The sequence below is a fragment of the Haliotis rubra genome, unplaced genomic scaffold (assembly GCF_003918875.1).
Source record: "Haliotis rubra isolate DU_JTF1 unplaced genomic scaffold, ASM391887v1 Scf928, whole genome shotgun sequence".
Taxonomy (NCBI): Eukaryota; Metazoa; Mollusca; class Gastropoda; order Lepetellida; family Haliotidae; genus Haliotis; species Haliotis rubra.
In genome coordinates this window covers 289190-316106 of record NW_025767666.1, presented here as the reverse complement: position 1 = coordinate 316106, position 26917 = coordinate 289190, and the positions used below count along the sequence as shown (strand labels likewise).

The 26917-nt window shown below is 41.3% G+C and overlaps 1 protein-coding gene and 1 long non-coding RNA gene across 3 annotated transcripts in view; both read right to left on the bottom strand.

Moving 5' to 3' along the window:
* Positions 1 to 26917, bottom strand: part of LOC124264491 — a 239662-nt gene that overhangs the window by 19951 nt on the left and 192794 nt on the right. The window lies entirely within an intron of this gene.
* On the bottom strand, positions 13505 to 25748 carry LOC124264498. Its single transcript, XR_006895151.1, has 3 exons — positions 25511 to 25748; positions 25173 to 25174; positions 13505 to 13563 (listed from the first exon to the last, which is right to left on the bottom strand). It is a non-coding gene; the product is annotated as an uncharacterized LOC124264498 (long non-coding RNA).

Below are 26917 nucleotides of genomic sequence, written 5' to 3'. Positions count from 1 at the left end.
GAAATTGAAAAAACCCTCAAACCCCCAAAAGGCACATCCACATGATATGGAGAGGCAGTATTCCAAATTTGGTGAAGATTGTTCATGTAGTTTTAGAGTTATGTTTCGGAAACAATGGGAACGCCCACGCCCACGCCCACGCCCACGCCCACGCCCACGCCCACGCCCACGCCCACGCCCACGCCCACGCCAACGGAAACTCAACCGAAAACAATATGTCTCCCAACCCTTCGGGGCGAGACATAATAATCCAAGAGGTAACCATAGCAATAAAGAGTAATGATAATATTCAGCTGACAGTAATCCAACTTGCAAACAGGTAGAGTAATCCAGTGTATAATGATCATCACACAATATAAGAGGCAAGAATTATCTCCCCTTATGTACCTTAGAAAAAGATGATAGAAAACTGCATAATACTAAAGCAGATGATTCCGGTGTCAACTCAGTGTAACACTTTCCAGATCTTTCTGTCTAAATCTAGTTCTAGTCTAAACAAACATCACACTACTGCCCTTTTCCGAATGTCAACAGGTTTAATGTATTACTTTCGGAACATTGTTACATACTGAATATCACTGCCACATAAGAGTTGTTATATAACCGCCGTCGATTAAGGTATTCTAATGTTATACACAATCGCCTTTTTTGGGTATGAGCTATCCAGTTGTTTGGTTCATATTGGGTTTGGGTTTTCTAACATTTGGCTACGAGTTCGCCCATCAAGTTAGGATACAATATCCGTGGTTTGTCCGTTTTCCCCCAGAAAGTATGCATATTACCTGTATCAAGTATATGGAGAAGGCCGGTACTCTGTGCACTAATTAGTTTTTACCAACAAGTCGAGTGACGACTAAAGGACAACAACGAGTAATGAGTCCAATGAGCACTCTGATTACATCACCGAGACGGCAATGTCTACCTCTGGCAGTGTGCACCAAGAGCCATATCGTTCACAAGATACTGTTTCAGTGTCAGGTAATAGTAGTTCGTCTTTCGCTTGCGAAGATGACCATGACTTCAAATCACTGGGGGGTGGGTACGGAGATGACCGATCAGGCCGATCTTCGCCCAGAAAAGTTGCAGTGGGGTCAGGGGATGTTGGGGGCTGAACAAGGCTGGGGGCGGAGCTCTCTCGGTCTTTCCTTTTATGGCATCTCTGTTCTTTGTCCCTGATTCGTCTCTCTTCAAAACCAGACACTGCAGCACTCACAAGGCAGCGCCAGACGTCACGGTCCTCAACAGTCTCTTCCCATGAAAATGGGGAATGTCACAATGCTTGAGAGACTCCTTCAGCGCGTCTTTGTAGCGTTTCTTTTGTCTGCCGGGTGAGCGACTCCCAGTGGATAGCTCGCCTTAGAGGAGTCTCTTTTGGAGGCGACAGTCTTCCACACGGTGAATGTGGCCAGCCCATCGGAGCTGAGAGTGCAGAAGGATGGCATGGATGCTCTCCATCTCAGCACGCTGGAGCACTTGACACCTAGCTGAGTCCTGAGGCATCTCATATGGAAAGTATTGAGCTGTTATCATGCCGACCGTAGACTGTCCACGATTTGCACAAATAAAGCAGGGATGGTAGAACTGTTGCTCTGTATATTTTGAGCTTGGTGTCAAGGCACAGTCCCCGTTACTCCCAGACTTTGTCCTTCAGTCTGCTGAAGGCTGTGCTGCCTCTGGCGATTCTGTGGGTGGCTTCTGGATCGATGTTGGCTGAACATGACAGAGTGCTACCAAGGTAGACGAACTTGTCTGCAACTGCTAGTCTCTGTCCGTTGACGGTAATGTGAGGTTCTATGTAGGGTGCTGCAGGTGCAGGTTAGTGTAGGACTTCGATCTTCTGGGTACAAATTGTGAGGCTTTGGGGAAGAGTTCCATGCTGCTGAACAGGAAGTCACGGGCATGTCTTCATACACTTTTGTCTTTGCCTGCAGTCTCCAAGGGTTGAAGAGTTTACCGTTGGTACAATAATGGAAGATGCGCAGAATCCACACTGGCTCTCAAGAAGCAGGTCACGATCCAGGTGTGTGTTGAGTGATTAAGAGAGAGGATGCAAGCCAGAATTTTCACAGCGATGGAGAACAAAGCGATGCCGCTGTGGTTGTCACAGACGTTCCTGTTCCCTTTGTGCTTGTTGAGGTGGATAATTAAGGTGTCCTTGAGATCCTGTGCAACTTTTCTTGAGTCCACATGGAGCTGAATAGGCCTATGAGGCTTTCAATCAGTTTTGGACCACCAGAACCTTAGACCTCAGCTGGGATGGAGTGCCTTGCCGCTTGACAAGCGCCTGATTTCTTTGGTAACTTCTTCTTCAGTTGGTGGGTCTGCCAGTGAGTTGTCAACTGGTACTTGCTGTAGCCTTGCGATAGTGTCTGCGAGGATGGTTGACTTTCGGTTGAGGACAACGTTGAAGTGTTCTACCCAGCGCTCAAGGATCTTCTCCTTGTCTGAAATCAACGGGTTCCCATCTGCACTGAGGAGGGGGAACGATTTAGACGAAGTCCGACCGTAGATGGCCTTGAGAGCGCTGTAGAAGTTCTTCATGTCCTTCCTCTCTGCGTGGCCTGGGTGGGGTCGGCCTGCTTGCTAAGCCATTCATCTTGCATGCGGCGTTGTTCAGATTTAACTACACTTCTGGCCACGTTGAAAGCTTCCATCTTGGAGGGGGAGGACAGGGAAGGAGTGCTCGGTGGAGTTTGTGTTTGTTCCTTCAGTAGAGACTGAATGCGACTGTTGTTGTCGTTGATCCAGTCCTGGTACTTGCGGGCGGTTGGTTCCATGACATCTGAAGCGGCAGCATCATGGAGACGTGCACACTTCTGCCTCCACATCAACGTGTGGGTCTGTGTTGGGTGGTAGTAGCTTGTTGTCCAGCTCCTCTACTAGTTTTTGTTTGACAATGTCATTCTTTAGCTTTGAGTTGTTCAGTCACTTAGGCCCTCTGATGCCTTGAGGTCTCCTTGGTTGTGTGGTACGGAGGTTCATCTTGGAGGTCAAAACACGATGGTCCGTCCAGCAGTCAGCAACACACATGGTCTTCGTGACTCTCACGTCCTGTTTGTCCCTTTACCTAACGATGACATAGTCAAGTAGATGCCAGTGTTTAGAGCGCGGGCGTGGAAGACTGTATGGTAATGAGAAGATCATGAGTGGTGCAGGTCTCCAGCAGAAGGACTCTGTTTTCATTTGCCCAGGCCGTGTTTCCCTATCACTCCCTCCCACGACACGGACGTTAAAATCACCGAGAAAGAAGAGTTATCTGACCTAGGCATGGCCGAATCTGTCTTTCACCTCGTCGGGGTTAGTCATGGTGGGGGCGGGGCGGGGCGTTGACCATTTGCCATTGTGTGATGGATACAGTTGGTTCCCCTTCTAATTTATTAGGAGTTTAATTAACTGAGAAGATGAGATCTTCTCAACAATTTAGTCCTTACCATGTTTTTCGACATAATCTGACAAAGACAAACAAAGCCTGTAACAACATAATTAAAACAAGCCTACCCAACTTGATCAAATAGGATTAAGTTAATCCTGCTTTGGAGGTTACAATATAAGCATGCTAACTGCTTCCCAAAACAAAATAAAACAATATCATTGTACTTGTCTTGTAGTCTTTATTGGATGAGAAGACTCAAAACATACTATACACAGAAGTAGATGCACAGATATATACTATTATAATCCCCCTAATTATCCCTTACTCCAAACGAAGCACCCCTTCTTCATTGAAACTCGGGCTGTTCCAATATTCTACAGGGCAAAAACTCTTTTCCCACGCTGCCTACAATGTTATTGTTGGCAGTTTGGGATGAAGGCAGTATGGGACCTTATCGTAGCCAGCACACTGCTCTGTCAGGTGTCCTTCCTCTGCTAGATGAGTCTCGCTGAGGGCGGCAATCTACACTTTGTATCGAGCTAGTTGGCTGGCAGCGAGGGTGGTTCGTCTCTCAGGTCGGCTAGTCCCTGCATGGTCTAAAAGGGTGCACGCTTTCCATGCACGAAAGGTGTCTGCTGTCACTGTAGATGATTTCGATTTCTTTTAATCCTTCTTTCCGCTGGTATGGGACCCCTGCCAGCCGCGGCTAGATGGCCCGGGAAATACTTTTCAGGACCCTCTTTCTAGTCCCTTCCCCATGCTAGGGGGGAGGGGAGTCTGGGTGTGGCTGGGGGGAACAGTGCTATCCTGAAGATAGCTCCTTCGTCGCCCAGTTGGCTGCCGAATTCCAGCACTGTCTCCTTTACTAATAAGCGACCATATGGCCTGGCCCGCCTACGTGTGGATATAGAGTGGTGACTGTCGCTGCCAGTCCACACCTGTCACATGGCCAAGCACCCGTCGGCGCAGGACTTGAGAAGAGGGGATGGGGACGATGGCGACGTGCTAAGGATGAAGTCATGACTTGCGCGTGAGTTGGATTAAAGTGAGGCAATAGTAGCATTCATGCACAGCTCTTTCATGTAGTTTCGTTAACTTAACTGACTTCCTTGTGTTGTGTTGTTTTGTTTTTTTAGCTGCCTCATCTTATGACACAAACTGACTACAAAATTGACACACTACAACACCGCATATAGGGACAGCGTATTAAAGCAATAGTGTACCTGTAGAACAGCAGGAAATGCTGTAAGGGAAATCAAACCCAGGTTTAAAGGTGAAGAGACACAAATATAACCGAAAGGCTACCTCACCACAAATTTTGATAAACGACGCTCCATTTGTCAGGGTGGTGCAGATAACCAGGTAAATTATATTGTAAGTGAACCTTTCGGATTTGGTTTGCTTACCAAGCAAACCTTTCGCTCATAAACCGAAAAGAAACTTAATATTAGGCATCTCTTATACAGTCCGTAAACATAGGGCTTAGGTCCACTATTTTACAATTCTTATCCATATAAGTGATATATTATTTCTGTTCTAGCATTTCTGACGAACACTACGTGTTTATTTCATGGAGTGAAGTACATTGTTAAATTGATTCAACTGACACAGGAAGTCAACATGACATGTGTGTAGACAGCTGGGATCGGGTCACGTTGCCCCAGACTGGACTAACGTGTAGTCTCTAAATATATGTATATTTGACGGAAATAAATTACATTTAATCTGAAGGAGCCCTAGTGAGATGGGAGATTCTGAACTTGATTAAATCCAGACTTGCTTCATTATGAGCTTTAGCATTGTAGAGAGAGTTGGGAGGAAAGGCAAATGATGTGTTTCAGGGACTGCGAGATACACGCTCTCTTGCGACTGACGATTAACATATAAATAGTCATTATGTTATGAGAAGTTGTTTATCAGATTGTTTATTTAGTGAATAACATTTTGGCAATGTTTTAAAAGTAGACACGCCATACTTTTTTCGATGTACTTACAGGGATAGATGTGTTACATAAGAAATAATGACAGTGATTACCGTCCTCTGGCAATGAATTTAGTTGTTATAACAAAAAGTGTAAACCTCAGGCACACATGAATGCTTTGGTGAGTGATACGCTGACATTGTTAAACATAAGAATCAAACTTGTACCGTTGTTATCTCCTAAAAAAAATCAACAATCCGTCTTCATTTCTTCCAGTTGTGAGCTACCCGTTGGTAAGCATTCATATAGCTAAATCCGTAGCTGGGGAAACCGGGGTATTCTTCCTGGTTGATTATAAACAGCTGAGAAAAAAACTTCAAATACTATAACGCCATACAGCACGAATTATACTTCAGCAGATCCGTATGTGATGGTGACAGTGGGTGTGGAAACCAAGGCTTTAGCTATCTACGTCTTCGGACATGAACATTTACGGATACATTAGAAATGGCTTCTTTACTCCCCTCCCGATCTCGGCCCTCGGCTCCAGATATGTAGTGTCTACCTGCCTGGGTTCCATGGACCCCGTGGCGTTAGTGATTGACAACTACAATCAGAAGACGGAAGTGGACATAATACTGAATCTGGAGGAACGTCACCTATGACAACATGACATACAACGACGGAGCCACGATTCACATAAGTCATGATGAATGTCAGACCTTCACATTGAAGAGCGCGATAACCTGCAGAAACTGTTGTCAACACAACACGCACTTTGTCTGCCTTTTTTTCTCAATTCCATGTCAGATTAGGACTGTGATTCGCAGCATGAGGTGAGATTGAATAACGCTAATGTTTGCAAAGTATGTGAAACCTACAAACCTACAGAACCTGCCTGTATTTCTCAAGGCAGCTGTTTACTGGACCAGACAAATAGTGATAACATTCGTCACATCAAAACACAACGTGACAGTACAACACAGATATGAACATTTGTACATGCATTCTACCTCACACGCTTCTTGTCGGCGACATTGGACAATGGGGTGGCAAATGATAGATTCACAATACTGAACGCATCAGTAAAGCGTTCAAAAGGTTTGCGGTGGCATGATGATGATGTTTACAAATTTGACGCATCAGTGTCAGAAAAGACGTCCGATGCAATTTCCCTTTGATTTGTACCATAAGTTCCAGAATTTTTCCGTTTGAATAATTGACTAGACTCTGTGTAATGTTTATGACAGGAGTTACCGGTGAAGCAGGATAAGCTTGCCTCTACGCAAAAAACCATGTTAGTATCACCATTTGATAGTGAATCATGCACAGGTACTCATAAAATAGTCGTTATGGTACACTCGACACTGCTATTGGCCGGGATGTCTTGTAGATGTGGACAGGGTTTATTCCTTTCATTAAACATTCTATTGCAATAAACAAGAGGGGTCCTTTCATCACAGAGCTTCATCTTGATATGACTTGAAACCAAAATATCTGTTCAAAAAGTAATCCATGAATGACGGAAGTTGTGTGCAAAGTCACTGATATGGAGATGATGACGTCACCCACTAACGTCAGGTTTTTCCAAAGGCAACGAAAAGCATCATTGCTGTCACAACACAGCCACTTGCTCACAACAGCTTAATGATGAACTTGATGAGATAGATCAATTTCACACCACAGTCATGGTTGAATGGAGTAAATGAACAGTGTTTTAAAATTTGATGATAAAGCGTTTGATTTCAAAGTACGATAAGAGGTATATACATCTAATTTCAAAACACAGTCGGTTTATCTCCCAATTAGAACCCGTATGTTGGGAGTTAAACACATTGTCCAGCATGCTCAAAACACATGTAGATGGACATTAACGTTTGATGTATTCTTATATGCTACCATAATTATACTATGTTTTCATATCAGTTAGTGTTCCTAATGAAACGTTTTAACATAAGATTCAAATTGTGTTGTTGATAACATACTTGATAACATTTCTCCGACATTCAGTTGACACGCGGCGTTGTAACCGAAATACTGTTCAAAGCGGCAGTAAACCTATCTCACTCACTCACATTTTAACAGGCTAAGAAAATAGGAAAGAGATCAGGATGTATATTATACTTGTATTTGAGAACTATCTTCTGTGTGCACACCGGGTTTTACGTCTTACCTTCATAAATGCACCTATAGCCCATTATTATATTGTATTGTTCTATTTGATAATATCGTTTTAAAATAGCATGCTAGTTTTTACTTTAATATCTGTGATATACTAGTAGTTTTACTCTTCTTCTTTTAATTTCTAATTGTAGAATAACAATTATTGTTCCCGTCACGATACGTCTGAAATATTGCCGATGTGACGATAAATATTAACTCACTCACTTTATGAATGCAATATAAATTGACGTTAGGTCTTACACATAAAAAGGTCACTTTTAATCGACATAATTGAATTATATAATGATCTTGCTACTGTTTAATGTGACATCGTCTTTTGTTGGTTATCCAGCCACGCTGGCATTTCTGGGAACACAATGGCCGATTTTGCTGCCAAGGCAGCACTCAACAAATCTGCGACACCACTTCTGACCCCATACTCTCACTGCAAAGCTGCTACTAGATCTTATATCCGTGATCTGATGCCAAAGAAGTGGGACACCCAGGTGGGTATTAATACAGTGAATTAATGAAGTGCTAAACGACTGGCAGCTTTGTGTGTCAACAGGATCAGCCACATATTGGGAAGCCCGTGTCAAACACACATAGACAACGACGTATGGAGTTCAAATGTACTTCCTGCTTGGTGGCCTCACTTGCATATTTATTGAATGGTGATACAAAGTTACCTGCTTGCTTTACACGCCGAGAACACGATCTGTTGTGGTAAATCTCGTTATGGGTGTAACTGAAGCTACATTTGCTACAATTGCTTTGTGTGGTGTCTGTCGTGCTTTGTAAACAGAACATAGAAAATGTGTTTACGTGATAGATAAATGGGTTTGAGTCACAGAAATGTGGCCCTGCTATGAATTTTCTCCATCGAAAATAATGACACGGTATACTATTTATTATTGTTGAAACGTTTCGATAACACTTTGCCGAGATCATATATTAGTCGCTGTGAACCCATGAATACAAAGAACCATTCACAGAGTGGCCAGATGAAACCTATGTTCCATTTAAATATGTGATGACACTTTCTAAGTAAAGAACAGATTCTAGTTCTTTTTGGTTAAGTCCCACCAGGGATTCGAACCCACCCTGTCTATGTGTACAAGGGAAATCCAGCAGCATGTGTACCATGCGGGTGCAGAGATTTTCGTCCAGTAGACCCAACAAGTCGCCGTTAAAAAATGTCATGGTGGGATATCGTGGAGGTTAATATTGGTTAACGCCACAGTGATCAACAATATTATGCAAGCGTATAAATAATTGCGACTAGATCAAGCGAACCAGTGACAGATTGTTTGAACAACCAGTCGTGAGCATAAGCTATAACCCATCTGTATTGTCGAATCTCATGAACACAACGACGATATTTTAGTGTGCGTATCGGTACACATTACAGTAATTTGTAACAGGAATATTATTATGATTTTATCAACAAATGTCAACTAGTTACATTTAGAGTTACGTCCCTTCCTTGTGAAATAGATTCCTTGAAAATAGACTCCACATCACCTTGGAAAGATGATGTGCAATCTTACAACGGGCTCGACTAAACCTGTAGTTAACCCTAGTCTCTAACGCTAGTCAAACACTGGATACCTTCTTTAGCCTCTTACTACAAGCAACATGCCTGGACCGCCTCCAAGGTCTAGTGAATACAGCGGGAGAGCTGGGTGGATCACCGGCGGTGTCATATTAAATAACGTTGAACACCGTATATCTTGTAACCATTCTAGGCAGGGACTGGCCGACTTGTAGGCAGTAAACAGTGTCTCACTGGGATGTCAATGTTAAACTTTGGCAAACGATTTTAGTGGGCTAGCACGATAAAACTGACGTTAGTCCGGACTAACATGCACACGCTTGTACAGGCAAATAAAATTACCATTAGCCTATGTAACCGCCATGAATGTTGTGTCTAACAGTCCCTGAACCATCACGAAAGCCCTTAATCAATCAAGGCTAGATTTTCCTCGGCTTCAGGTTCACAGGGGTAGCCTCATCTGAGTTAATTTCATTATCAAAATTATATATTCGGAGACAAAGCGCTAGTCTACCCATCGACCACCACATCAAGATGGATCAGACTTCCTGAATTGGCTCATTACCTCTTTCCCGAGAGTAGGTATTGTTGCTCACGGTTTCTGTTTATTGGATTGCCTATACCCGTGCTTGCTTTAGCTGGTGAGTGAGTTTGGTTTCACACCGTCGTCAACAGTATTTCAAGGGCTTGTCAACTGGCTCAGGGAGAAAACCCTGGTGTGATGCATTTATGAATCATTTAGCATTTTGGTGAAATCTACAAGCAGCGTTATGGCATATTAACAAACACTGGAACATGGTCATGGCGATCGGGGATTCAAACCCATGACTATAAGTGTCTGGTCCGCCATTGCACACATATTTGGCCAGACAATTGGGCTACCTGTCCGATCACGTAATCCGATGTGATCCGGATTAAGTGTTACACTGGATTTGCTGGCCCGTTATAATCAGTTTTAGTGAGCTCAGTCACTTGCCCATTGAGTGAACACTGTTCTACTGATCAGGTGACATGTTATTTATTTTAAGTGAACGAATTCACTAAATGGTGTATAAGTAAGAGATGAAGTTGCTTTCTGTCATTACAGTCATGGCAAATGCACAAGTTCCTCGTTTCGTTCCTAACGGTCGTGGAGGTCAATATTTAGTCTCCTTTGGTTACAAATGTTGTATTAAGTATAGAAACGGCGACAGAGTCGACTGGGAATGTTGTCAGAAGACTTGTCGTTGCACCATCAACACACAGAACAACCTCGTGACAACGTACAATAATCCCCACAACCATCCAGCTGACAACAACTGGATCCAGGTCGATGAATTCATCTTTCATCTGAAGAATCTTGGTCAGAAGTTGTCCAACCAATTTTGTTACAATTTGTTATCCTTTTAACCGTTTAACCCTTATAAAGATATAATCTTATATTACAAGGTTCTCCAGAGGTGCCCTTTACATAAGAACTACAGCTTGAAACAACACATGTTATGGTCCAGTGCACAGATTAACTACATGCTGTCACCTGCGTCTGCTTAATGGATTTGCCCAACAGAAAGCAAATAAATATGATTTAATTTATTTGGCACTCATTTACATACATCTTTCACGCTCACATTACATCCAAATACAAAACAATACAGCTAAGGGTTTTATCAATTTAACATTAAAATGCGGTCTGGTCAGTAGGTGACTAGACAGAAAAAAAGGGTTAATATTTAATACCTTGTTTCCACAAGTCATATCGTAAAGCAAAAAGTGAACTTCGTCCTCAATTGTATTGCCATCACAACATTTACAAATTCTGTCATCTAAAGGTGTTTTAGGTCGTCTAAATCTACCGACGTCTATTTCCAGAGGTAGGGTAGCACACCGTAACTTACTATGTATACTGCGATGAGATCTAGGCAGGATTTCAGTGACATATGGGTCTGCTGTTAATAATTTCTTAAACTTTCTTTAAGTACGGAGTTTATTCCCGTTACGTTTCCCTCGGTCGTTCAGAAGTTCTTTACTTTCAGGTTATTAGATTACCTTTACAACAAACATTAGGTACTGGTCAACTAGACTGTATCAGGCTACTCTACAGTGGGGATTATAAGCATGTAGTTCTTCTGGGAGAACTGATGGGCTGTGCTCATTACATGCAACGGGGGTGCCTTTACTCCCTAATTAATCCCTGTAGTTAATTTGGGTTGTAGTTTAAATGGGATGTAGTTCTTATGAGAGTAAGCTTGGTAGACGCATCTCATCATTATACAGGTCGATGATCATGACAGCTATCACTGGACTGTCTGGTCCAGACTTGAGTGTGGCGTTAAACAATAAACAAACAAACAAACACATAGAAATGCTTCATTGTTATACACTTTGAGCAAACAATCAACATCAATGGTAAAAATATATGACGAAGGGTTTCACAGCGTCAAATCCACATAGCTGATTTCAAAGTTCCAACCATTTCACATCTTCAAGTTGATGTGTCTTGGAGAACCTATAACATAAACAAATTGTACATTATAAACATATGGAATTTACTACGACTAGAGAAGGGCATTTGGGTGAACAGATAATTGCGCAATGTAAAGTGAAGACATTGGACATAATACAAAAATGTTTCAAATAATTTCAAAAGATAACATACGAGAAAGGAATAGTAAACGAATCTGACCACTCTTTATCGTAATATCAAAGCTACCTTGGGTCACGAAATATGCTTACATATTTTACATCGGGACTTTAAGGATAACTCGCTACGCTCAGAATATCTGCTTACAAGTAAGAAACTAGCGGTCACGCTAATATAGATAAACATTGTACATAATGCAAGATATTAGACTCTCTGAAATTGATTTTATCAATGATCAGTTTCATTACCCACAATACTAGCCAAAGTAATAGACATAAATATTTTACTGAACTTGGCCGACACAAACCAAGTGACAATAATATGTAATAGTTGCTGGAATGTAATAGTAACACTAACACCTAAAACCCCTGACAACCCGGAGAACCCTGGCAATGAGATCTATAGACTCCGCTAATGTAGGATGTAGTATAAGTGTAATATATCATCTTACCTTTGCAGCAACACCTGTACATTATGTATGGCAAGTGGACCGTGAAGAGAAGAAAATATAATTCAACAGATTAAATGTACACAATGCCATGAAGTATTACTAATCTAAGTGTTAGAAATTGTTCAGCTATAAAGAGCTATTACATAAATAGTTAATACCATTCTACTACTAATATCATATGGTAAAATATAACACAGCAAGGCAAAATCGTAAAGCAAACAGGTTATGTGATTTGAATATTTGATGAATGTGTAATGACCATTCATGGATGATAATAAAGTGAAAGTATAAATAAAGATTGAAGCAGAGATCCACAGCTGAGAATGGTAATACCATGAAGCTAATAGTATCTTCAACCTTGTAACGTGCAGGATGACCGTTCTTTAAATGTAATCTTTATAAAATATAAACAATTCTTGCATAAATACTAGTCACTTGTGTAACCTTATGATTAAACTTTTCGCTAGCCACACAACTGATAGTTGTGGATAGGATATGTCTATATGCGGTCTTAAGCAACGATCGCCGCTGTATGGAGAACATATTTGTTGATATACGTGATACAGTCCTGTGAAAATGTATAGCGTGTTGAGTCCATGAACAATTGAAGAGGTATAGCGTATATAAGCTGGTGAAAAGGTGGATATAAAATTGACTCTTGGGTTAGATGTAAGTGACAAAGGGAGACAAACGCTGGAGTAAGTGTACAACAAGTGAAAGATAATATAACTCAATGCACGCATCACTCTCATCTCCTCACACACAAACACCTCTCTCATGATGTACCCTGAATGTTATCAACATGTAAATAGTCAAAGTCATCGTAAGGATACAATACACACTGTGGCTATAGTTTGAATATTGAACATGTGAAAAAGCCATTGTAACTATTCAATACACGTGTAATGACAAAAAATGACTTCCTTTAATTCCCCCTTACACTTCAATTACTAAAGCAGCTGACAATTGCGTCAATGGAGCCGTTTGTGTCAGAGATCCATTTACACATTTATATATTTCTACGCGCCTGCATTTCAAAACTACAAATGGAATCAATCTAAAAAATATACACAAAGAACTTAGATAAGCATCCCCTGACATATCTCACGATTGAATGAACCCCGATCTTAACCCTGTGGAGCATATCTGGGACATGAGCAACAAAGAGATATCTTCCTGTACAGAATCTGGCCCAATTACCTGCTGTCCTCGAACCGGCATATAACAATTTCAGATACCGAGCTAGTTTCTGGCACAAGAATGTCTGATACTGGACCATTGACGGGAACCTGCACATAGAAAACAACTTACAACTTTCACGTTATCACTGTATGCATCAACATATACCATGCAAAGGAAAGTTTATTCACTCAAGACTATAGCCTTTGAACATATTGGCTTATTACAGTGTTTAAAAACTCCAAGCCAGACAGCTGGACTGGTAGCTTTAAAAAATTGTCAGTCCGGATACAAACATGCCTGCCTGTTTCGACAATAAGTTGAAATTACACGTGTTGTGATTGGTTATCGTAACATGAACTTTCCAATCGTAAGTAGTTTAACATAATTTTCATGATACCTTAAACAATTCAAACTGACGACAAGAGAACCTGTTTGATATTATCAAATATTTTGGGGTAAACATATCCTACCAGACCACCGGACAGGCTACTTTTGAAATTTGACCGTCCGAGATGAAAATAAATCGTTCCGGACGGTGGGGCAAGGCGGGAATTATATAACGCTGCTTATTATTACAAGCGGAGACCTGACGGAAACCTGCACATGACAAAAGAAACTTACAACTTTCCGTTATCACTGCATGCATTAACATATACCATGCAAAGGAAAGTTTATAAACTCAAGACTATAGACTTCGAGAATATCGGCTTATCAATAAAAGCGGAGATCTGGCATTTCAAAAGAAACCAATTGAAACCACAGAGAATCACTTCCTCACATATGTAGCGTCTAAACCTTTGAACAAATACTTACTTCATAAACAGAAGGATTTTGTGGATCAACAGTGCCCCCAATCTTTTGGAAGACTTCAGGTTTGTCTTTTCCAGCTGGAACGGTTACTGTCACTGGATTTGTACTTGGTGTAACTGGTACAGTAGTGAGGAAAACGAATTTGCCATCAATGGTGCCTTGAGCACTGCTAGAGGTATCAACTGGTGTCCCACTGACAGTGAAGCCATCAGGTTTGTCATTAGTCACCAAGGTAATCTCTTCAGTCGAAGTCTTGACAGGAACTCAGTCATCTAAAGAGTTCAAACAAATACTTTATTACCTTCGCTTGAACATGGTTTCAGTACAATCAAATGGTACAAAACAAATCTTCTTTGCAGTCATACTTTCTTCAATGCAGTATTTTCACGGACACTATTGAAGCTGCTCGTCAGCATGGTATATAGATTATCAGTCAATCTATGAGCATTTATACAGATCCAAAATGTTGTGTACGTTGTATTTCATTCAGCACATACTCTCAACACACACATACCAAAGGATGTGTTTGTTTCCTCAGGAGGCACTGAAGTGAAGATCGTTCTAGATGTGACCTTCACTGTGTCAACAAAGGGTGACCCGTCCAAAGGAATTTGCTCAGAGGGTCGCCGGATGTATTACCGACTGAGACTGGTCCCGGTGTTGGTGATGGGTTGTCACTTGGGTTCATCAGATCAATCCGGTCACATAGGGTCGTTTCTGTGAGGATGTCATACAACTATGGGTCATAACATCTCCTGGTAGTATTTGTGAAAGCAGGTTGCAGTGTCTTCATTTATATTATAACAAAAAATTAAAAACACATCGGGGATATAACAAGCACATTATAAGTTGTATGCCTTCTCGATGGTAGCACGGTCTTCAGACCGTATTACCCTCGAGAGAAGCATACAAACGTATTTATCTTACCACCATGTTAAACTACAAAATATAATTTTATGTTATTTTGAAGATCGCAACCGACTATATGACATGTAAAACAAAATGGCGTCTGCCTCTCGACTGGATTTATATAATCAATGAAACATATTCCGAGAAGCTTCATACCGCTATAAAAAATGGTTAATTATGTTTAAGTTGAGTGTGCAAACGATTCAATGTATAAAATTGTTTAAATAAAGCCGAGAGTCGGTGAAATAAAATTACATAGTGAACTCAAAACAGCTAATGGAATAGTTTTCAAACTCCGGGCACTGCATGCGTCATATTATGACGTCATACGATTGTAAGCGATACAAGTTCTCGGCAGAGAGTTTGGCGGTTACCGTGGCAACGGCTAATATTTTTCCAGTTGTCACCCTCCTATGGACATAATTTTATTTGTTTGTCAGGCATTAACAAAGGTTAAAATGGGGAAAAGGTATCAAGCTCAAAAGGTATTTTTTTTGAGAAAGCATTGTACAGTGACGTACAGCAAACATTTTATTACTTAACCACAACATATACTAGTGACATTATCTCTTTTACCCGTTGCCGTTCCACTTGTGGTTGTTGTATCCGTGGTAGTGATTGCTCCAATTGTGGTTGTTGTATCAGTGGTAGTGATTGCTCCACGTGGTTGTTGTATCAGTGGTAGTGATTGTTCAACTTGTGGTTGTTGTATCCAGTCAGTGGTAGTGGAGTGATTGGTAGTTATGATTGGTCCACTTGTGGTTGTTGTATCAGTGGTAGTGATTTCTCCACTTGTGGATGTTGTATGAGTGGTAGTGATTGCTCCACTTGTGGTTGTTCTATCAGTGGTAGTGATTGTTCCACTTGTGGATGTTGTATCAGTGGTTGTGATTGCTCCACATGTGGTTGTTGTATCAGTGGTAGTGATTGCTCCACGTGGTTGTTGTGTTAGTGGTAGTGATTGTTCCACTTGTGGTTGTTATATCAGTGGCAGTGATTGCTCCAATTGTGGTTGTTGTATCAGTGGTTGTGATTGCTCCACTTGTGGTTGTTGTATCAGTGGTAGTGATTGTTCCACGTAGTTGTTGTATCAGTGGTAGTGATTGATCAACTTTTGGCTGTTGTATCAGTGGTTGTGATTGCTCTTCTTGTGGTTGTTGTATCAGTGGTTGTGATTGTTCCACGTGGTTGTTGTATCAGTGGTAGTGATTATTCCACTGGTGGTTGTTGTATCAGTGGTAGTGATTGTTCCACTTGTGGATGTTGTATCAGTGGTAGTGATTGCTCCACTTGTGGATGTTGTATCAGTGGTAGTGATTGCTCCACTTGTGGTTGTTGTATAGGTGGTAGTGATTGCTCCACTTGTGGTTGTTGTATCAGTGGTAGTGATTGTTCCACTTGTGGTTGTTGTATCAGTGGTAGTGATTGCTCCACTTGTGGATGTTTTATCAGTGGTAGTGATTGCTCCACTTGTGGTTGTTGCATCAGTGGCAGTGATTGCTCCACTTGTGTGGTTGTTGTATCAGTGGTAGTGATTGCTCCACTGGTGGTTGTTGCATCAGTGGTAGTGATTGCTCCACTTTTGTGGTTGCTGTATCAGTGGTAGTGATTGCTCCACTTGTGGTTGTTGTATCAAGTGGCAGTGATTCTCCACTTGTACGGATGTTGTATCAGTGGCAGTGATTGCTCCACTTGTGGCTGTTGTATCAGTGGCAGTGATTGATTCACTCACTTGAGGCTTGTTGCATCAGAGGCAGTGATTGCTCTTCCTGTGGTTGCCTGCATCAGTGGCAGTGATTGCTCTTCTTGTGGTTGTTGTATCAGTGGTAGTGAGATTGCTCCCGTGGTTGTTGCATAAGCGGTAGCGATTGCTCCACTTGTGGCTGTTGTAATCAGTGGTAGTGATTGCTCCACTTGTGGTTGTTGTACATCAGTGGTTGTAGATTGCCCACGTGGCTGTTGCACTCAGTGGTAATTGATTGCCCCCCGTGGCTGTTGCATATGGTAGGTATTGCCCCACCTTGTGGTTGCTGTATCAGCGGCAGTGATTGTTCCAATTGTGGTTGTTGTATCAGTGGTAGTGACCGCTCCCGTGGTTGTTGTATCAGTGGTAGTGATTGCTCACTTGTGGTTGTTGTATCAGTGGCAGCGATCGTTCCACTTGTGGATGTTGTATTAGTGGTAGCGTGATTGCTCCACTTGTGGCTTGTTTCGTATCAGTGGTGGTGATTGCCTTCTTGTGGTTGTTGTATCAGTGGCTGTGGATTGTCCACGTGGTTGTTGTATCGTGCGATAGTGATTGGCCCAATTGGTGGTTGTTGCATCGGTGGCTCGTGATCACTCCACGTGGTTGTTGCCGCATCAGTGGTAGTGATTGACCCCACTTAGTGGTTGCTGTATCAATGGTAGTGAATGCACAACCTGTGGTTATTGCATCAGTGGTAGTGATTGCTCCCACTTGTGGTTGTTGTATCAGTGGTAAGTGATTGCTCCACTCTGTGGTTGTTGTATCAGTGGTAGTGATTGCTCCACTTGTGGTTGTTGTAATCAGTGGTTGTGATATTTCCATCTTGTAGTTGTGGATGCACTGGTTGTTGGTGTTCCACTTGTGGCTGTCCCTAATGGAAACAATTGAATTATATATCAATTCCAGAATCTGTATTTCATCAACATAAAACAGGACATTTAACCATTGTCGTCATCAGACAGTGCGCACCGTGACTTACTGAGGAACAAAACCCCATCTCAAAGCACTCATGACAGGAATACAACAAGTACCTTCTTTTTAGCGTCTGTAGGTATGACAGGCCCAGGTGATCAAAGCATCAGACTTTCGCTCACCTATGTGACGCTATACACTTATCCAAGAAAACTGTAGACAGACATGTACAAAACAGCCGGGAAGGTTGACAACAAAACGATGCAGATGAATGTCAATAATGAATTTAACGTTGATGTTTGCATACTCTTTTATTCCTCTTATAGTGTATACTTGGAGTGTCAGGTTGTCCTTCCACATCAAGTTGAGAGGCCGCGTGGCATAACTGACATACTGCCCAAGGTGATGTTAATCTAACACACTTACACATGGAAGAAGTCACTGGGTTGTTAGAAACAGGTATGGAAAGTGTTGGTACATCTGAAGATGTTGTGTCCGGGAATTGTATCATGGTAGTTAATAACCCTAAACAGACAGTATTTGGCTTGTTTAGATATTTTAATCAGATTTATTAGTCCCAGGTCCTCCAGAAAACAAACTAGCTGACATCGTCGTATAGTCTTTTAGTACTTTCAACAGTACTCTGTATCTGATAGCTTGCGATGCTTTAGAATTGAACTGAACATTTTATATGAATGATAACTATATGACGTCAACAGAAAACTCCCCCCCTCGATATACCCTTAAATGGATAAAATAGCGGTCAATCTTTGCAATGCAAAGGTCTCTACAAATGAGGATGACCCCAGATTTTACCCGTGGAAAGAGTAAGCGGCTGTGCTGCTTTCGCCAATCCATTAGGATTACAATAATAACTGACTGCCAGCCAGGCATCAACCACAACCTGTTGTAACATTCAACTTTTCCTCCTTAACAACCCAGAAACAATCAAATATCAGTTCACATTAACTGGAAGGTATTCAGGAGAGCCATACTCGGGACCTTATGCAAAATGGTGGGCCACCAGGAGGGAAGAAATACACGTCATGAAGTGAAACCAGCAATTGGTTTTAATTATGGGTCAAGACATGATGTGATCAAGGTGTAAGCTTTATTTGTGTCATATTGTTGTTTCAGTGTTTAAGCTACTACCTACGTGAAGTTGTAATAAAAAGTTTCTACTATTCTGAATTCCAAACTGAGTGTGCAATATATGAAACACAATTTCAAACATATATATATTTTCATTTAGTACGGATTCGTTTATTTAGTTTCTAGTCGTCATGATTTTAGGTACAAGTGGAACGGGTTATCCAACATTTGGTTTCGGGTGTGCCCAAAACGTTTCGATTCCGATGTCCTCGTGTACCGGTTGACCAGTTCCCCCAGACATAATACACGTTCCCAGTATCACAGATGCAGCATATATTCGATTCTTCCATCATCTGCTTTAACCAACAAATTAAGCGACCATTTACCCTTTAAAGAGAACTGTAGTTAGAGGGGACAGAAATGTTCAAGAAAACCTTCATTGTTTTAAAGAGTATGGATTCGACAAAATATAACATACCGTCTACGAGTCCAAGGACCACCAGGAGTAGCGCCACCTCTATGAAACGCCCCATTGTCACAGAGCTTCGTCTGTACTGGAGAGTGACGCGGCTACGCTCCGTCTGTCGGGGTGTGTACGCATAACCAGGTATTAATACATAACAAGTGAATCGTTTCATACTTTCCAAGACTTCCATGGTTGATATCGTTGTTGCTTTTATTGAGCTGCTGTACTAGACCCTTTGATGTGTTAAGCAGTTTGCCTATATCAAGGAATTGAAGTATTTACTCTACTCTATTCAAAGATAGACAAACATACATCACGTGAGTTCGAGCACCTGCTGGCCAATAGTGGAAGTTGAAATGAACTGTATGAATAACATACGATTCCTTTGTGGTATGCACTGTGCTATTCATTTTCCTGGCAAGAGTTTTCACTGAGGCGTCACATCTAAAACTTTACTCCCCGTGTCTACCTTAAAACGTTTTGAAAACTGTATTAAGGCTTTGAAAGTTGGAAGGGTCATATTTGACACACACACCATCCCCCCCCCCCACACCCCTTTCCCCCCTCCCCTATTCACTGTGGCCTCCACGTGGTGTTGTACCTCCACGTGGTGTATCAATGTAACGAGTCCTAATACGTTCAATGTTATCATTATATGTCTGCTACTTTCTATGGATATTTCATTCTGTACCTTGTATCAACCGTTTAGATAGATTTACAACACCAACTCTTCTTTAGTACCATATGCATGACGCTAATGGGGGAGTCAAGGAGGAAGTCGATATCAATTATTGAATTTTTATTCTGTCACCCTTCCAAAAGCATATCTGGCTATAAAAGTTTAGCTACTGGTTAGCGAGCTTGTTTTTATGCTGCCAGATCGTCATCTGGATAGAGATCACTCCTTGGACGTCATGACCGTGTTATGTTCCAGCACGTACTTATTCTGGTTGTCATACAATAGATTCAGGTTCACAGTTGTAAAGGGTTAATGTGATGTTTGTTTTAGGTAAGTACATATCAAGTGAAGCTATCCTCACTAAACTGCAAGACTCGTTGAAGGGTTAACATGTGCAGGACACACATGGCATTTGAACAATTACAGGGGTAGCATCGCGGTTACAGCTTTCGCTCGTCACACCGACAGGTCTGGATATTATTGGCCACATGGATACATCATGTGATCATGAAGCCTCTTTCTGGTGTCCACTCAGCTCAATCTTGTAGAATGTCGCAAAATGTGGTGTGAAACAGTACACGCTCAGTTGATAGCTTCCAAAAAATGAAAAATGCAGTATACAAAACCATTGCTCAATTTCTTTCCTGTATCAGAATCAGCTGTTTGGGGTTCGAATCCCCGAATTGCCAACAGTACGAAACTTGGACTGTCAGAATGATTTTCCGCGACCTGTGACAGTTATAGCGTTTTGCCAATATCAAGGTCACTAATACTTGCCCAAACCAGCGTCGGGTTTGGGGGCAATTGCTGGTTGAACAGCCACGTGTACGCGTTGCACGTATGAAACTGAAATTTCACTACACACGCTTGTTGATTACCTGGCTGTTCTACCAGCAAGTGGTCCTCCCTCGTAGGAAATAACGGTAAGTTATCAAAAAATAATGATCGTTTTGTCGCGGGTTCAGGCCTCAGTCTTGCCAAGCAGACAAAATAACGGACGGAGATCCTCGTTGGTGTAAAACATCTCGTTTATTGCCTGTGAATGAAATACAACATTAGTAAGATGTTGTGTCAGCCATGCATGTGTGATGGCTGATGGATGACAATTGAATGTGAATCAATCAGGCATATTAATTATTCAATTGATAATTACATAGCACAATGGCATACGTTATAATTATGATAACAATTGAATAATGTTGATTGTTTACATGATGACGTCACATACAGGTGATGTATCATATTATTGCTAAAAATATATACAGTTGGTGTTGTTAATAAAAGCTTTATAACATATATTATAATTATACTTTCACACACTGTCTTACGTGCTAGTGCTTAAGTTAGTGCGATACGCGATAGATATGTTAACTTTATGCGCTAATCGGTAACAATATGTTTACTAACTTACAGGCACTTAACACGATAATAATTAGATATTTAGCACTATGAAATAGAGAAAGGAAGGATATAGAGAGGGTGTTATTTGTGAATTATACAACATTAGTAAGACGTTGTGTCAGCCATGCGAGCTGATGGCTGACGACGACGAAATGAATTCAAATTCAACCGTCATACGTCACAGGTGTAGAAGCCCGTGCTTTGGTGGTGAGCCAAATACGGGTAAAACGTACAACTCCCTTTATCAGACAGTGGAGAAGCAGCCTTCTGATGGAAAGATAGAGAAATAAAAAGGCTGTCGGCCAGTTTGATAACCAACTTTTTTATTCGGGTGTCCAAGATTATGAGACAAATCATCAGAATTGGTCTGTCGAGCTCATGTGATTGTTCAAAATTTAGCTATCTTGGAATTATTAGATTTTGTGTTTGTGAGCAATTCATCGGTCTCAAATGAAATCAAACGAACTATGCTTGAAACGTTGATCTGTCTCGTTCAAAAAGCATCTTTAATATTTCATCACCATTCTTATCCCTTTCATTCCCTATCATTCAAGGCAGTACAGCGTAGCTTCTAGTTGTCCTCTAATTTGTCCTCTTCAGCTTTCAACTTTCTGAGAGGATTATCTTATCTTGTGCTGCTATCTGTGGTGATCGAACGTACTGTTCAGAAGATATAGCTGGCACTGCTTTTTGTTCACTATGAAGATTACATATACCCGTAGAATATGTCCCTGATGGCGGGAATAGAGTTGTACCAAACGACTCCAAGCAAGTATCTTCAGTAGCTTTCATAGTTTATAGTCAGAACGTCAACTCTCTGGAGTAATCTACTGGGGCCACTGTGGTCATTAAGGGCAACCAAGGCGATTTGTCTCTAAAACGATGGTGTTATTCGAATCCTGACTGACAGCTGGCTGTCCTTAGTAGGAACAATTTATCATCCTCCATGTCCCCCTGAAAGCCCTCCTCGGGTCAGGGAGATCCTACAGAAATGTCCTGTCCCACTAGAAGTGTGACTGTTGTGACATGTATGAACGTTCTCTGTCAGATTGTACAGACTTCGTAGTGCAGACCTCGTGTTATTGTCCTTACATTCTGGTATATGGGAGTGAATGATGCTTTGTGCCAAACTCGGGACTGCACAAATACGTGACTGATAATACAGCTGCCTGCCATTTCTATTATCCAAAGTAATATGTGTGTTGTATTATTGTTATTGAGATGTTAGAATTGTATTGTATAATCTAATGTGATTCGGTTCTCAGGACAGTTATCTTTAAGAGAATGGATGTTAACTAAATTTCAGCAAATGTCAGCGCAATTCTCATTTGGAATTATCTCCCTTCCTTGAAAACAGACCCGGGTTACAACATTGATATTCAGTAACCCATGCTTGTCGTAAGAGGCAACTAACGGGCTGACTTGGTTGACACATGCCATCGGTTCCCAATTGCGCAGATCGATGCTCATGCAGATCTTGAATATTGCTGAGTGCGGCGTAAAACTAAACTCACTCACTTACTTACTTTAACCAGCTGCGTCTGTAAAACTATTGAAAGAATGGTGGAATATAGCTGGAATATTGATGACTGCGGCGTAAAACTAAACTCACTCACTCCTTGAAAACAGACAGCATCCACCTTCCACCTTGAAACAATGCAATCAAACAACAGACTCGACCCAGCCTAAAGTCAATCCAAGTCTATTATCGGGGAACAATGACGCTAGTCAAACACCGGATACCTTTTTGCAGCTTCTTGCTACTAGTTACAGGGTGTAGGCTCAACCTGGGGACGGTTTGTCACAACAGCTAATGTGGTCTAGTGGATAGAGCGTCTGCACGGGGAGATGAAAGTCCGTGGTTCGATCCCAGGGCGCGTCATACAAATAGACACTGGAGATGGTAGCTTTTGTTAACACAGTATTAAGAAGAGCAAGCAAACCCTGGCTTAGAGTCAGTATATAGTTTCTGAGTAGAAGATTCATGTTAAAACTACTATCTAAGTGGCCCAGCACTTTAGAAAGGGCATTGGTCCCGACGAATACGCACTCACATGCGTATACCAGACTTCCTGACTAGGCTGATTGCCTCTCTCAGTATGCAATTGGGCGGTATCGTTGCTCTGGTCACAGGGCCCAGTTTCAGAAAGCTATCAGAGTGCTATGACTGTCGTAAGTCAATGTTGTTGTAAAGGAAGTACGACAGTCGTAGCTACGAGATCTTTCTGAAACGGGGCCCTGGACTGTCGCCACGATACAGCTCACTATGGATGAGCCACTTTTTGTTTGGTGAGTAAGCTTGGTTTCACCGTTGTCAACAGTGCTTCAGTTGTAATATTATAACAGCGAGTCAGTTTGCTATAGGAAAAAGCCCTGAAGTGATCAAGGTGCTAGATGTTTACCACTTTGGTAAAACACACGTGCATGGGTGTGGCATATTAAGCTAAACATAATCAGGGCAAACCGGGATTCGAACCCACGGCCATAAGTATCTTGCAGGACACAGGACACATACTTGTACGGCGATTTCTAGCGCCACAGACCACCGGGCCACCCATGCCTACCTACCATGATATGTCATTTTCAAATTCGTTATAACTGAAGCTGATTTATTCTCTTTGACGAGAGAAACTTATATTTTGGTAGAAACAAGCATATCCATTTCAAGATCCCGGTTGGGTCTGGGTCTTGAGCAGTTTAGGCTCGCTAACTTGGTTGATGCAGCCATCGTGTGCCATGGATTTAGTTCGATGCAAAGGAATCATTGGATTGTCTGATGCTGACTTGTGTGCGGCGCAAAATAACCACGAAACTCACACAGAAATGTTTTTAATCTTATTCTCTTAAAAGAAGCAATTAACATCAATGGGAAACAATCATATTCTCAAAAGTCCAAATGGAATGTGTATCACATGTTTCCAAGTTTTCAGCCATTTCTCAACTTTCGACTTTTCAAGCGCGTCATGTCCAGGAGACCTACAGCATAAACAAAATGTACGATATAAACATATGGCATTGACTACAACTAGAGAAAGGGATATTGATCAGCAGATAATCAGGCAATGAAACACCCAATATAATTTAAAATAATTCCATATAAGAAAGGAATGGTCCTTATACCCATCACTCATCAAAACGTTATCTTATGGTAATATCTACGCTATTTTCAGTTACCAAATGTACCTAGACATTTCACATGTGCACACTATGCTCAGAATATTTGCTAACAAGTTACAACTAGAAACTGGCCGTTATGCTAATATGAGTTATATAGGAATTACAAATATTGCAGTTTTTGTGAAGTATCTGAGCTAATTAACGGGTTTGAGGATAAGTACCATTTGTTATTACATGTATTATATGTCGTTATTGTCCAACAGTTATATTATTTAATATATTTCTGAATAATAATAGCGCAATCTTCGTGAAGATAAAATAAAACACTTGTTTTAGAAAAGATAATAGAAAATGTGGATCCCTGTCTGGATCACGTGAATCTGAATCCCTGTCAATGCGGACACCGTTAGTCTGAACCGCTCATGTCAATCGGGACACCGTTAGTCTGAACCCCTGTCAATCCGGACACCGTCAGAACGGAACCCTTGTCAATCCGATCACGTCAGTCTGAAACCCCCAAATGCATGCCAATTCCTGGATACAGTATTGAATACACGAATCAGGCTTCAGTTAGTGTAGAAAGTCCAGATGAGATCTGTTTCTGTAGGATGTACGAGAAGTGTAACAAATCATATTACCTTTTAGCAACACCTGTACATTAAATGTGGCAAGTAGATTGTGGGAGAGAAGAAAATATAGTGCAATTAATGTACAACAATCTCATAAATTATCATTATTGATCAAGTGTTAAAAAAATGTTCAGCTTCAAAGACCACTTCATAAAATTACACTATCCATATACCGACATTGCAATGATAAGATAACACAAGGTTCTGAAACATGTTGTACAATTCAAATAATTGTTAGATAATATATTCAACATTTATATATGTTAATATAGATGAGAGTATCTATAATGAATGAGGCAGATCCACAGCTGAATGACAGCAACATGAACCTGGTAATGCCTTCAACCCTGTAACATGACAAGATGGCCGTTATATAGTGTTTAAAACTACCAAAATTCCAAGCCAGACAGCCGGACTGGTAACTTTAAAATTTACAAGTCCGGATACAAACTTGCCTGTCCGGTTTTCAACAATAAAAAAACAAATAAAATCAAGTTTCTGAATACTTTACTGCATGTATTGTAACGTTAAGGTTAAGGTACATGGCCTGGTTTACAAACTAGAAATCTGTTGCATTGTCTGCCTCACAATCAAGATCAGAGAAATATCTAACAGACCACCGGACAGGCTACTTTTGAAATTTGACCGTCCGAGATGAAAACAGACCGTTCCGGACGGTCGGGCAGGCAGGAATGTTAAACGCTGCGTTATAAAATGTATGCAATGTTCCTGGTATCTGTCTTTTAGAAAAATGTAATAATTTTGTAATAATATTGATCACAAGGACAATCTTGTTGTTATAGCCTTACTGATATCATATTTCTATAGGCGGTGTTAAACAATGATCGCTCCTGAATGGAGAACATATAAACTAGCGTTTTTACAGACCTGTGAAAAGGGACACAATGTATAGCGTACAGAGGCCATTATATATTGAAGCTGTATTGCGCGAACCAGCCGATATCTACGTATATCATAAACTACCGGGCAAAGAAAGTGATCACCGACTTCACGTGACCAAAAATAGAAACAAAGATGTACGTGAGATCTATGATAATTATTTACAAACAGAATTCATTTTCCAATCATTTGACTGAAAATTCATTGTAACGCTGGTCTTGCATTTGCCGCAATTCATTGAGAGGGGTCAAGGTTTCAACATTAACAAGTTTTCTGTATTCTACGTAAAAAAACCCTCGAATTCTTCCATCGTTTGTGAACCGAGCCGAGTTTCAACTGTAAAGAGCCCTCTCTCACAGTCACGTCGCTGCCACCGACGTACAGTTCGTGTCCATTGCAGTCTGCGTTGACGTTGTAGACGGGTCAAGGCCGAGGCCATACCAAATCTGTTAATGAGGTGGATCTGACGGATGTAGCCGTCTTCGGCAGGTGTCGTGACTGTTGGTCTTCCCGACCTTGAGGGGTCTTAGGCCTGGCCTGTTTGCTGGTAGCGGCTTATCAATTTGCTAATGGTGGACTGGTGGTTCATGCCAGCTGACGTTGTGAAGCCCCCATTTTGGCCATACCGATAGTCCTGTCTCGTTGCGCTTGAGTACGTAGGTATAGCATATTCGTGGGGTTTGTTTGTTTGTTAAATCACGGTATCTATTGTTCTGTATCTATGCCACATTTATGCAGGTCATTTGGACCAATGTTTCACAATTACGTATTCGACGTTTTGAAAACGATTCGGAAGAAGTTTTCGCACAGATGTGTTGTTATCGGGACCATGCTGCGTTTTGGCGAATGTTATCTGCTTGAGTTCAAATCGGTACCAGCCATTTTTTAAATATACAATCAGTGATAACTTTCTTTTGCCCAGTAGTTTAGATAAACCATTGACGTACTGACTACATATAGCGTAGATAAGTCAGTGACGTATTGACAGC